The 5,410-nt window shown below is 35.8% G+C and overlaps 1 long non-coding RNA gene across 1 annotated transcript; it reads left to right on the top strand.

Moving 5' to 3' along the window:
- Positions 1-231: 231 nt before the first annotated feature.
- Positions 232-1,846, top strand: LOC137408847 (uncharacterized). The gene is made up of 3 exons (XR_010980150.1): positions 232-451; positions 733-896; positions 1,712-1,846. It is a non-coding gene; the product is annotated as an uncharacterized lncRNA (long non-coding RNA).
- Positions 1,847-5,410: the final 3,564 nt, after the last annotated feature.

Below are 5,410 nucleotides of genomic sequence, written 5' to 3'. Positions count from 1 at the left end.
TCAAAACGTAGTTTTACCGCACTCTATCAATACTATTCTATGTCGATGGTGTGTGATTTTACCTGACTTGCTCTGTAGTCAAACTTTGCTTACTAGCTTTGGGAATTCCTACTTCGTCAAACGTTGCTTCAAGTAACCATATTTGTTTGCTTGTTTTATTTTACATTTAATATTTCAAACCTAAAATTTGCAAAAACAATAATTAAAAGCAAGATAAAATGAATGCTTATTTTGAAGCTCTGGCAACAAGGCCTTTGTTTGGACTCTTTTGCCAATTTGAATTTAGTTAGATTGTGCCCACAAATATAAATATGCTATGCATGTGCATAAATTCATATATGTTGTCACATGGTGTCGATATACATAATTTACGTATTGTTTACATTTTTAGTCACAGAATCCAACAAAGAGACCGCATCCTCAAGACAATACATCTGATAGTAACACGGAGGTACTCACTCACATAACCAGCAATAAAATTTTAGGCAAATTGATCAATATTAATTATGGTTAAATGTAGAATTTCATTGGTAGGCGGATCTTCAAGCCATTTATAGCCCTAGATTAGTAGCTAGAAAAATGTGAAGTTATAGTAGGATAATGCAGAAGAACCCCTTGTGTAGGCAGGATTGGGTTTTAGAAACAAATTATTTGCTGCCAACTGCGATATTTGTTAAGTTGCCTGTTCACACCCAGCCAAAAGTTCAATGCCTCGAGCATTCTGATTTATAGCTCAAGATAAGGAGGAAACGCAGTGCTTGCTCAGGACGGGTAGGAGTAAGAGCAGAGGCTATGCGAGCTTCCATAGATGTGGGGAGCATCTACGAAACGCCACAAACGACAGCATTATAGATGTAACTCAGACACCTGATGTTACTTTCATACCTAACAGTCCGGTGAGTGGTAATATTCAGTAACTCAGTTTTAAAATTAGAACCCTTTTGCATGATGCTTTCGTGTCACTTTAGTGTAAGTGCTCAGTGTCTGAATTAGAGAGAGTTGTGCAGCGATGCTCCCAAATCTTTGACTCCAGATTTGTAAAGCATATCAAATTGCTGGCATGCGTTTTGCTCCAAATCAAATCACTTAGAAGGGTGACTGCTCAGCTTTCAAATAAAATGAAATTAAAACCATCATCCACTATGTAATTGATGGTTTTGATTTAATTTACAAGCTGGGTAATCGATATTTATGGTGCTTTGATGCCAATCTCATGATTGGTGATTTAATGTGATTTGCAAATCTCTAATCAGGATTTGGGAGCATCTCTGGAGTTGTTATCAACTCTGTGAGAAATTGATAACAAGGTGCCACAACACCATCTGATTCGTAGACTGAGTACTTGGACTAATGTCGCTGTTGTCTTCTACAAGTCTACTCTATGGGCTAAGTCGGTTGAGCAATGTAGGATCGGAGAAGATATATGAAGCCAAAAACTAATTGTGAAATAAAACTACTGTAAAAACAGTAATAAAGCAAAGCAGAAGCAGTAGCAAAAGCAGACTTGCGCGATTCTTTGAGATCGCCATATTAACTTCCAGCTAATCACAATGTCCAATGTAACTTTCCAATCTACTTCATTAAAGTAACAAATAATGTTCCTGTCAAAGTCAAAAATCGTCGCAAATAATGCCACTTGAATACTGCATTCACAGTACTTTACAAGTTCAAGGAGATGTAAATACACATGCTATGATTGTTTTTATTTTAGATCAAGGATATCCAAGAGGAGTTTGCAGGGAGTAAGAAATGACAGAGCATAAATGCTTCCTGAGGCTTTCTAATACATGCAATATCTAGATAGGCATAGAACAAGTTTGTTCCCTATAGCTGTGGGTGAACTGGCAATGAAGGGAGGGCACGCCAGAGGGCATCTGGCGTGCCCTCCACCTCGTTGCCAATTCATCTGCAGCTATAAAGAACAAACTTGTTCTAGATAGGAATACTTTTATATGCAAAAACTCGAACTGTTTCAGCTTGTACTGTGCTCAATTTTGAGTGAATATATTGATCAAATTAAAACATACCTGCATACATAAAACATTCAGGATTTTTGACACTGATTTTTTTTTAAATAACCCAGACTTATATTCACTTATCTTCACATATCTACATGTAGTATATGTAGCCCTTTTCTACTATGTTATTCTGTTCTCATTTGTGCTTGTTAAAGGCCTTTTATGGCTTTGGTGCTGATGTGGTAGTAATTAAGTTATGTGCAACATTTTTTTTTATATCAAATAAAGTAAAATTATTAAACTTTACAATTTATCATGATAGATTCGTCCGATAACTGAAACAACCTACTTCCCATCATTGTTCCAGTGGTCCATCACCAGACATTTTGTCATTGCGCATCGACTTTTCAAACAATGTATGTTGTACAACGTCAGCAATGCCAATAGACATACATCATGCTAAAGGTTTTGTGTGTGCTGCTCTCTGATTTTCCAGAATTGGCTACATTGTGCTTGTGGAGGTAACGGGAAAGCTGCTAACAATGATGCACAACAATTGCCACATGCATTATTTATATTGGAGCAAGAAAATACATCATCATGCCAACAGTAAGAAAATATTTTTTGCCCAACAAATCAAAAAAAATTTTTTGGTCACACAATGCTGTACATAAATAATAAATATATAAGCAAATCGACAAATGAATACCTACAGAGTGCGGTCATGTTCAAAATCTAAATAAAGTTAGTTGTTGGAGAAGTCGGTGTTTGCAGTAAAGATAAGATAGACTAATGTCTTCTGTTGCCTTTTCACAATCTTTGTCTTACGATACGCTAACATAAATAGTTACACTAAAATGAAATAGAATCTTCTTTAGCTCTCAGAATGATAGCAAAGTAGACAATTGTTTCAATGTGCATTTTATTTGGTTAGAACATAATCACAAATATTCAATAACTTATGTAATACCTCGTTACATACATGTAAGTGTAATCATATTACAACGTATGTAAGATATTTTTCATACACACTGTATAAACGAATACAGAATGATTAATGATGTATTTTTGAGAAGATTTTTTTCTGTTTCGTGAGCATGTTACTATTTCGTCTTAACACGACAAAACTACGATAAACAACTATGTGAATACATTATGCTAGTTTGATGAAAGATCTCATATTTTTGATTAAGGATTTGCCTAAAACGATGTTTATGCTTTATTTTGTTACAAAAAATAAAAAGATTACAGACTCAATTTCTAACCGACTAAACATTGGCACTTGCTTAAAACCTCGTCGCTCGGTGCCGACAAAACATTTGCATTTCTGGATTAAGCTCCACCTCTACAAAATGACCCAGAAACTGACCAGGTTTTGAGCCACTGCAATTATACCTGACCTACAACTACACGTCAAGTCAAATCAATTAATCGCATTCGCCCCATAATGGGGCATTAGAGCGATATATTTATTAGGTAACATGAGTAGATTACTCTTAGTTTTAGTTTCTTCCTTCCTATTATTTCTCTTTATTTTATTTCAATTTTTTCCTCTTCTTTTTTATTGTGTTTTTTAAGATTGGTTGGGGCAATGTTGTTATTAAAGTGGAGAGTAGAGATTAGGCGGGGCAAGAACTTTTAATAAATATTGAAGGCTCTTAGTAAGGTTGCTCAAAAAAAGAAAAAGAAAAAAGGGGGCTAGCTGTTAAGGGTTCGCACAAAAAAGGAATGTTTTTTAACATTGGTGTTGATTGCACCTTTAGTGCTTTTGTGGCGTGTATTGTGTAAGTGGGCATTTGAGAAAAAATGGGTTGGTATTGCAATTTCTTTCCTTGTTATTTTTGACCCACGTAAGGGTCGATCGTGCTAAGCTATAAATTTTTTGCTGCGTTCAGAGGTTTTTACGAATATTCATAGATTTGGAGGCCTTTGATGAACCAACAATTTGTGGTAAGTAATGAGTTTTTCACATTTACCAAATTAGTTGAATTTTACTTTGGTTCTTCGGTAAAACGCAATGTTTATTTTTTCCATCCCTACCGCTTCATTATTTGTTTTAGCGTGAGATAGAGATTTTTCAGCATACACGGAAGCACAATGATTGCAAGGGTGATAGATGTCATTCTTAGAAGATCACCAATCATTCAAGGAGGTCTTGAAATTGAGGTAGAAGTGACCGGAGCTGCTAACGAGGAGAATATATCTGTTTTAAAAAAGTAACAAAAACGCTTTTACGAGCACAAATCTTTGGCCAACGGGCAGAACTTTGCAATAGTAAGCCACGAGGAGAGTTCTGATGATAACTTCCTTACCAGTCATGTAGTAGCGAGAGAATTGCCTTTAACATCTACCCAAGACAGTGACAGCGACAGAGTTGCTATTACCAAAATAACTAGTCAGAGATCACCATTACACGCTAGTATTCACTTATCAAGATTACCAGTTTAATTTCATTGCTAGACAACATATGGACTAAACTGTTTATATTTACTCCATTCATCGTGTAAAATTTTATTTGTATTTGAAATATTTTATTGGTACACTCTAGTTTGTTATAAATTATAATATATCTATACATGAAATAAAATATATAATTTAATCATGTCTGCTGCAGCGATATCAAGGAGTTGTTGTCGATGAAGGAGGTCTAGGTTGACTGGTTGCTTCTCTGTCAATATTCCTGCCTTGATGAGTATTACTACTTGTCTCTAGTTTTCGTAATCAGAGTAGGTTGTTTCATTCTCAATCTGCAGTAAACACAAAAAAGAAAAAATATTAATTAGTGTTACGGAAGTACAAAAACAATAGCTGAAGTATTTAATGAAAGCGATCAGTTTTTAAACAAAAGGATTGTTGTATGTAGATTCTACAAAAACAAGATACCAACAGAGAATATAGCCGGATCACAGCATGCTATACCCACAAGCAACAAGCCAGCCAAGAAACAAGTTATTCACTATAGTTGGAAACGCCAAAGTGAAAAGACATCAACCATGGAAAGCATATCAATACCCGCCAGGGGAAACCGCCGAAGGGAAGTAGAAACAATGGCATCTTTCAATCCCCCACCGAGCACCGCCAAAAATAACTGAACTTACCCTCACACTTATCCAGTACTTTTCCCTGACGTATGTACAGCGCCAACGGAAGCAATATTATGCAATCCTGGAACCCCACCCACAAAAACAGCGCTCTTCAGATGACGTATCCAAAGACAGTGTTCCCTCCAATGGACTTACTCCTACAACACAAAATATGATACGAACATTATATGTACCCGCCCTCAGGCTATCCTAAATGCCTATAAAAGTGAACTATTTTAGTAGTTCATCCTCTTTTGACAGTGACATATTGTAGATGTACAGGACAGAGCTTAAGGGCAGTTACCGCTAGCTGTTGGCGTAAGACGTTTATTTTACTTAGCTTGTTTATTTTACTACTTGTTATCTATC

Source organism: Watersipora subatra, chromosome 11 (assembly GCF_963576615.1).
Source record: "Watersipora subatra chromosome 11, tzWatSuba1.1, whole genome shotgun sequence".
NCBI lineage: Eukaryota > Metazoa > Bryozoa > Gymnolaemata > Cheilostomatida > Watersiporidae > Watersipora > Watersipora subatra.
Note: the sequence above shows the minus strand (reverse complement) of the source record. Positions and strands in the feature narration are given on the sequence as shown.